At 42.2% G+C, this 9262-nt stretch overlaps 1 long non-coding RNA gene across 1 annotated transcript; it reads right to left on the bottom strand.

Annotated features, from left to right (window-relative positions):
* Positions 1-6662: 6662 nt before the first annotated feature.
* On the bottom strand, positions 6663-7932 carry LOC116371560 (uncharacterized). The gene is made up of 2 exons (XR_004208965.1): positions 7821-7932; positions 6663-7519 (listed from the first exon to the last, which is right to left on the bottom strand). It is a non-coding gene; the product is annotated as an uncharacterized LOC116371560 (long non-coding RNA).
* Positions 7933-9262: the final 1330 nt, after the last annotated feature.

Genomic DNA, 9262 nt, shown 5'->3' with positions numbered 1-9262 from the left:
AGATATGAAACTTAATAGCCTAGAACGAAATACTTAATAATTCAAACATTAACATTCTATCGATCTAAATAACGGAAAGCAAAACTAATATAAACCAGACAGATTGTTTGTTTTATTGTTTAACATTTATTTTCCGAATTTCTCTACATCTTACATTATATCAGGCAGCTCATTTGAGTTAGCCTGCACACCAAAGTTCCTGTAGCTATCATTTTCTAAATACATTTACTTACTTCAATAGGTTCTCCCACTGCCGCCGTTTTCTGGGTAACCTTCAAAGTTTCTGGTGATAGCAAAAAGTCATGTGGATGATTGGAGGACTTCCAACAGACTGACTGGTCTTCCAGCATGGCGCCTGGTCTGGTTGCTACAGTAGGTGATCTGTGAAGAAAACTACAAGCCCTCTATAGTGTCACAACCTGTTTTATACTTATCTGTACACAATATCATTGGTGATTGGTTTGACTTGATTATCTATCTACCCCTGGGGCCTGTTCAGGAGAATGGAAATTCCCAGATTTTTCGGATAGAAACATTTTGTGTAGATCAAACATGATCTACTTTCAGATAGATTGAAATATTATAGGACATTGTGTGTGTGCTCCATTAGTTGAAGGTAGCAAATCCAAAAGTTTCTGAAGAGTAGTCACTTCCTTAGATCTGTATTCAAATCTTTTTTTTAAGTAGTTGCTTTCTCAGATCTGTATTCAAATAGTTGTAGTCACCTCCAATGTAACTATCTGTTCCGCTAAAAACAATTGTTGCTTTCCACAAAGTAACTATAGTTGTCAAATGTGTCGTGCCCACTGTCCACAAAATGGACAACTGAGCTGCACTTTCTAACCTCCTGCCAAATGTATGACACATTAGAGACACATATTTCCCACAGATCAGAGAGACAGAGAGAATGAGCCAAATGCTTTGTCGGTCATTACAGAGTGAAAACACCCCAACCTTCAGGCCACGAGAACCCTTTGGAAACTAGCTATGACTGTAAACACAACGCTACACCTCTGTGTGTGTGGCTAGCTCTCTCACCTCTCTCCAAAGACCAATTAGTACCCACCCCCCTCTCCCTTACTTTCTCTCTCTTATCTTCAACTCCTGTCCCATTCTCTCCCCCTCTCCCTTTACTTTCTCTCTCTTATCTTCAACTCCTGTCCCCTTCTCTCCCCTCTCCCTTTACTTTCTCTCTCTTATCTTCAACTCCTGTCCCCTTCTCTCCCCCTCTCCCTTACTTTCTCTCTCTATCTTCAACTCCTGTCCCCTTCTCTCTCCCTCTCCCTTTACTTTCTCTCTCTTATCTTCAACTCCTGTCCCCTTCTCTCTCCCTCTCCCTTTACTTTCTCTCTCTTATCTTCAACTCCTGTCCCCCTTCTCTCTCCCTCTCTCCTTTACTTTCTCTCTCTTATCTTCCACTCCTGTCCCCTTCTCTCCCCCTTTCCCTTCTTTTTCTCTCGACGTCATTCGCACTTTGCATTCTGTTCTCGCTCTCAATTTTCACACAACAAATTTGAACCCTCTGGGGTTTCCCAGCATCTTTACACTTTCTCAGAATCTCTTTTTTTGGCGTCGTCCGGGTTTGGCCGGTGTAGGCCGTCATTGTAACTAAGAATTTGCTCTTAACTGACTTGCCTTGTTAAATAAAGGTTAATAAAAATAAATCAACAATACATATTGAAATATAACCCCTTCTCAATTCACAGAATGTTAGGGACTTTCCTCTGTCATCGCCACCTCAGTTACTCTGTCACCTTCTCTTTTCCCCTCCAAAATGTTCTCTCTAGCTCTCTTTCTCACCACCGTCTCTACCTCCGTTCAATCTGTCGTTACCGCTTACTCTCTCTGAATTAGAAAATGTGTTCCTTACCAAGGCCCCCCACCAGTATGCATACATATGCACACTGACACAAACACACAAACACACACACACTAACACACAATCACTCATCATACCCATCTAATTAAACAGTTCCTCTTCATATCCATCAAGGCAAGGTGCTAATACAGTTCTGTATTTCAATAGGATAAACACATTTAGATCTTAATGTCTTACACAAATGAACTTATTATGTCATCACATCATCCTGTGGGATATAGTCGGCTAAGCTTGGCACGTTTTCATCTTTTTTTCTCTTTTACAGACCACACACATATGCACACACACATATACAGCACACAACACACGCACACACACACATATGCACACAACACATATACACACGCACACACACATATGCACACACACATATACACAACACACACACGCACACACACATATGCACACACACACATACACACACACACATATGCACACACACACACATACATGTCAAATGTGTCATACACTCTCTATCCTGATCCCTCTCAGTAATTTGCTCATTATCAGGTGGTGGTGAGATGTAAGCTGGATGTAATGTCTGTAATGGTGACATGGTGTTTGACAGATAAGGCTCCGGCGGTCACTGTCAGGACTGTCAGAATCAGTCCAATCTGACAACCAGTTGGGAAAAGGTGATTCCTGAAAGCACAGACACGAATACACTTACATACACACACATAATCACACGCACACAGGGACACGTCCACTTCTATCTACACAAACAGGCTTGCTCACACACAAGCACAACACACTTATACCCAGGAACAATAATGGAGAAATGGTTCCAGTTCACTTTCTAGTTGTTTCACAGTTACTGGCGTCTCTCTCATGTCTCTTTCTCTCCTCCCCCTCACTCCTTTTAACACAACCAGACATGGTGGGGATGGTAATAACCACTGACACCTTCCCTGGCAGAGCTCTGTTCATTCTCATACTCCTCCGACAAGGGCTTCGTTACGCTGGCCCGCCGCTCGCTGGGAAGTAGGTTGTTGCCATGGTGACAGAGCGCTTGACGGATAGGTCTGTGTGTGTGCACTGGCCCTCAGTGAGGAATGTCTCCATCGGTTGCTACAGCTCCACCAGCGAGACGCTAAGCAATTAGCAGCTCTGTCACGCCACACGAAACAACACACCACACACACACACACAAACAGCTATTCACACACACACATATACATCAATAGTCAAGACATACATTCACACGTACGCACAAACGCCTAGACTCAATACAAACACTTGACTTATACAACAACAGCAATGCAGTCACATCCTGTACAACAGAAGCAGTCACACACCTCACAGGACCGCATATTACACAGTCACACACACTCTGTTTTCTCAGCATATCAGTATTATTTTTTCATCTGCTGTACAACAGCACACACACACACCACACACCTACACACACACAACACACACACACACACACACACACACGTCCAAACTCCAAACAAACAAACCAACAGCCAGGCCCTCTCAGATCTATATATAACACAACCGTGTTCTCTCTGCTGTTGTGACACAGTTGTCATGGCTCTGCAGCCCTAATCTGATGTGCAAGTCTTTGTGTGAAGTCAAGTATTCTGATTTACAACACAATAGTTCCATCACTAGTCCACAATCAAAACAAGAGAGTTGAGATTATTCAAATAGGATTTATATTTTTCAAGAATATGTTACAGGCAACTTTGATTATTTGGCACTACTTGTCCTATTGCTGAGGTATTATCTAGGCAGATCTGGTCTCTTTCATCCCCAGAACTCCTACTGTAGCCACTAGGCAGAGCAGAGTAGAAGTTGCTCTCAGAGCAACATGTCAAAGAGATTATAACACAGTCAGTTAATGCAAACAGCCTGGGTAAGAACATTAGCACTTTACAGGGGGGTGGATCCATCATAAAGGAAACATGATGCTGTCAAATAAATCATATAGCATCACTCATACAGAACTTCTAACAACAAAATCCTTTTATGACAAAAGTTAAAAGTTAGACCCAAGTTGTTTTCTGTATTATTTGCCATAACACTGCAGTGCACTTTCACTAGTTGTGACAGGTGATGTTAGTCTCATGGCAGCCTTTTCTGACTTCAATAAAGTTGATGACAATTTTCATATCCCTCTCTTTATCGCTCTCTCCCATCCTGCACTCCTAGTCCTTCCTAATATTTCCCTCTTATTGTTTTCATCCCTTTATATTTCTGTCGTTCTTTGGAAGGACACATCAGAGCGTTTGGCAGTGGACTAATGCAAATCCTTCCTTAGAGGATTAGTGTGTGTTGAGCGCATTAAGACTTGATTTCTCGCTCTCCTTTTTTCACTCATCCCTCCCTCTTTATCTTCTTTCTCGCCTCAAACATAAATACCCAGTTGTCAGGGGACTGCTGCCCTCTTACATCTCGTTTGACCGTACATCCTTCATTTAATGCAGATATTTAAAGATCAGCCGTGCAGAAATTGCCAATTCCTGGTTGGTACAATTCTAATATGTCACGCCCTGACCTTAGAGCCTTTTAATGTCTCTATTTGGTTTGGTCATGGTGTGATTTGGGGTGGGCATTCTATGTTTGTTATCTATGATTTTGTATTTCTATGTTTTGCCCAGGTATGGTTCTCAATCAGGGACAGCTGTCTATCGTTGGTCTCTGATTGAGAACCATACTTAGGTAGCCCTTTCCCACCTGTCTTTGTGGGAAGTAACTTTGTTTATGGCACTTAACCTTCACGGTTGTTTGGTATTGTTTTGTCGGCGCCATCACCTAATAAAAGGGAATATGTACGCTGACCCACGCTGCACCTTGGTCCTCTTCTTTCAACAGCCGTGACGTAATAGTTCGCCTAATTTCAGTTTGTGACAAAAACAAGCATGTTATAGTGTATGGAATCATTTTACCATCTAAACCACAGTGAAATATATGTTCCATATCCAAAAATATTGTATTGTCAGCTGTTTGAAGCAGGTGTACAAAACTGAAGGTAAAAGATTGCAACAACAAAAAACATTTAAGTACGGGAAGCATAGAAATAGCGCATGTAGAACAGATCTACCACTTTTTAAACTTGCTTTTAATCAGAATGATATCTATAGCACACATTATGTGAATGTGGTCTGGTCACCCCACAAAGGATATATTGCAGCTTTAATAGAGAAGCCACCACCAACCTCTCATCTGGTCACTAGTTTGTTATGACAGAATTTTCTTGATTAGGCTGACCATAAACTCCAGGCACACAGAACAGTATACATGCACATGGCTGGATAGAAGGTGTTAGAGTTAGATTGTGGAGTGTGAGCATTTTTTTGCACTTGATTTTGAAAATATGAATTTTAATTTTTCAACTTGCTATTCCTGGAACTCCTTACCCTAAGTGAGCACTGTGCCACTCGTCATGCCTGGCTCCCCTCAGAGCCTATCAGCACCTGCAGGTCACAAAAACAATGGAGGCTGATTGCAGAGTAGCGGAGAGCGGTGGAGAAGCTCACTCATGAGAGGAGAATATACTCCTCAGAGCCAATCAATCAAACTTGCTAGCTTCAAACAGTAGCTTCAAACACACTCGCCAACTCCCCTAACCCCCCCCAGGAGGAAATTCACCCTGGCCAACTACCCTAACCCTCCAGGAGGATATTCACCCTTGTCAGCTCCCAACACACGTGCCAACTACCCTAACCCTCCAGGAGGATATTCACCCTGGTCAGCTCCCAACACACGTGCCAACTACCCTAACCCTCCAGGAGGATATTCACCCTTGTCAGCTCCAAACACAAGTGCCAACTCCCCTAACCCTCCAAGGATGAAATTCACCCTGGTCAGCTCCCAATACAATCACTACACTCTTGGAAAAAAGGTTATATCTAGAACCTTAGAACCCTTTTGGTTCCAGTTAGAACCCTTTCTAAAGGGGGTTCTACATGCAACCCAAAAGGGTTCTACATGGAACCAAAAAAGGTTATTCAAAGTGTTCTGTCCTATGAGGACAGCCAAAGAACCCTTATGGAACCCTTTTTTGAGTGTGGCACACAACACATCTGCTACAGTACCACCCCATGACGTGGATGACACTTCCCTAGCACAACATCAACCTGCCAGCATTGTCCGGGTTAGAGTTTGGCCAGAGTAGACCGTCATTGTAAATAAGAATTTGTTCTTAAGTGACTTGCTTAGTTAAATAAAGTTGAAATAAATACAATTAAAAGTGTAAAAACATGTTCTCCAACAGTGTTACTTTTGAAACCAAGCATTTCACTACCCTCACAATAATACCTGCTAACCATGTGTATGTGACCAATAACATTTGATTTGATTTAAAGGATGTCAAGCTGCTTGCTTAGTGAGTACAACTTCCTCCTAATTCAGCTCACACCCAGGACCTCTTCCTTGCCAGTACAGGTGACCACCCTCCTGAAGCATCTTCCCAGGCAGCGCCATCCAAAAAGCTAGCTATTCAGTGGCGTAAGTAGTAGGTGACACTTCGCGTTGAGGAGTAGGTTTCACACATCCTCATGTGCTACACATACAACGCATTGTTGAGTTACCTAGAGACATTTGTACAAGTATTTTCACTGTACTGGTCCAATTACCAAAGGAGGGGGCAGCAGGGAACTTTAAACACTTGAGTGTGAGGAGAAAACATCACAATGAGCATCAGAATGCAGAAGGGCCAGATAGTAATGGAATTTACAGGAATTTGACTTTCAGTCTGACGCTCCGTGGACGAGGGCTTCTTGATATCGGTATGCAAAAGGGACAAGAGATAAGGTAACAGACATCAACAGAGGGATGGAGGAAAATATGTATTTTGAGAGGACAAGAATTCTGCCTCAATCGTATGACCTTCAGTTCCACAGAGCTGAAAGCATGGAGAGTTTGGGCCAAGTTATTATACTGTTGCAAGGTGCAGAGGTCTTTCATTAAATACCATTGATAACATCAACCAAGGTCAAGTAAATATACCACATTATAGTTACAGTATAATACATTTTAGATGCCTTTCTGGAATCTCAAGGTTACCTAACATACAGCATTCTGATTCACTGCTTGGGTCTGAACAATATTAGGTACGCTGGAAATAGTAGAAATAGTTGTATTTGGAATCAGAAGGGAGCATTATAAACCCACCATCCCATCGCAATGCTCTGCAGAATTCAAGGCAACAACACACCTCCACATGCTGTACATGATCATAAGTACACAGTGTATATCATGACATTCACACTTGAAACAAATGATTAGGGTCACTAAACACACTTTGAAAACAACAGCACCACAACACAGTGGAGGGTATCTGTACAAATACAGTTTACACTCAAAACACACACCTGATAATGTACTCACTCACACACACACACACACACACACACACACACACACACACACACACACACACAAAAACACTCAAAGGAGGCCTGTTCGCACTCGGTGTCAGCCAGAGAAGCCACCAGTTTTGCTTAGTGGGTGTGGGAACACCACCATGTAATTTGACTTGTCCTCTGGTGGCTTCAAACCGCTGTGTGTTCCCGAGTTCCAGACTGCCAGGGCTGGCCCTCCTTCAGACAATAATGAGCCAAAATGGTCACCAGTCTCACCAAGCTGGGGAAGTACTGACTAGGCGTCCATGTTACTGGGAGACAGGAGAAACTGAAATAGCATGGCAGAATTAGAAAGGAGTAGAAAGGAGAGGGGAATGGACAGGAGCACATTTAGATGAGGTCATATATTTAACTGTGGTGTACTGTGAATTTAGTAACACTATTAATACTACAAGTAGTTAATTCATATTTTAAGCACAATGGTTCCCATGACCATGTCTGCCAACTTGGAAAACAATTGTGTAATCTTAATTAAGGTCGCACTTGACTTTAAATGACCTGGTATTTGTTATGAAAATATATAGTGAAATGGTATGAATGTACACAGCAAAAACCTATGAATTACTTACTTGTCTGTTCCTTATAATTCTTAACCAACAATTATCTCTAGCTAAGCAGCTCAGTTCACTGACCCTCCACCAGCTGGCATAACACCCTATGAAAGTCCCGCCTACTTCAATCAATCAATCAAATTTACATCAGCTGATGTCACAAAGTGCTGTACAGAAACCCAGCCTGAAACCCAGCACTTCCTGGTACATGTCTAATGCTGTTTTTGAATGGGATTCAAGCTTACATTATCAAATTAATGAGAACATGTTCATTTAAAATATATGTAAAATTATAATTGCATTTGTGGATTAATTTACTTCTTTCTAGCTGATACCTTTCATGAAGGTTTTCGATTGCGTTTATTTTTTCATAATCGAAAACCTTCATAAAAGGCATTGGGTAAAGTTAAATACAAATATAATTTTACATATCTCTTAAATGACCCCATTTTCATGAATATGATGATATAATCTTGATAGCAAATTCAAAAAACAGTATGGGTCTTGCACCAGGAAGTAGGCGGGACTTTCATAGGGTATGGGCTACATGCTGAATGTCCACTGAAGTCTGGAAGCACACGCATGCACACACTCACACTCATACTCACACTCACACACACACACACGCACACACACACTCACACTCACACTCATACTCACACTCACGCACACACTCACACTCATACTCACACTCACACACCTCAGCATTTCATCACAGTGCACTGCTTCCTGCTCAGCACAGATCCTTTTCACACTCTGAGGAGCTATAGGAAAAAGCTGTGTGGACATATACTGCTGTGTACTGGGATACAGAAGATGTATACAACCAATACAACATTTAAAGGATTCCCCTGTTAAACACATCTCAGTTTTTGAAAGTTTATTGAGCTACATTTCTGGATGATGGGTCTACCCCTACTGTGGCTTTGGTCTTTCTGTTTCTCTCATATGCATCACAGAAACTGCTTGGGAGTTTTTGAAGAACCCCCCTCCCACCCATCATACTCTGTTGAAGAGTGTTCCCCAGTCAAAGGATTTGAAAGGTCTTACAAATAAATCCAGGTTCTTAACAAACTAGCTCTGTCCTGAACCTCAATATCCTCTTTGTGTTCCTCTGTGATCTGATCTCTGACCTGGTCTTCTAAACCTCAAAGCCCTCTAGATCAGCCCCTGATCCTGAATAATGATGATGTCATCATTGGAAATCAAGCCTGATCCCCACAACCCTTTACAGATCTTAATTAAGCCTTTTAACTGTGTGTGTGTGTGTGTGTGTGTGTGTGTGTGTGTGTGTGTGTGTGTGTGTGTGTGTGTGTGTGTGTGTGTGTGTGTGTGTGTGTGTGTGTGTGTGTGTGAGCACGCCTTAAAACTGGGAAGGACGATGGAACCACAATCTCTAGGCGTACTGTACACACACACACACACACACACACACACACACACACACACACACACATGCA

This window comes from Oncorhynchus kisutch, unplaced genomic scaffold (genome assembly GCF_002021735.2).
Source record: "Oncorhynchus kisutch isolate 150728-3 unplaced genomic scaffold, Okis_V2 scaffold3358, whole genome shotgun sequence".
NCBI classification, from domain to species: Eukaryota; Metazoa; Chordata; class Actinopteri; order Salmoniformes; family Salmonidae; genus Oncorhynchus; species Oncorhynchus kisutch.
The sequence above is the reverse complement of the archived record's forward strand: the minus strand, read 5'-3'. Positions and strand labels throughout refer to the sequence as shown.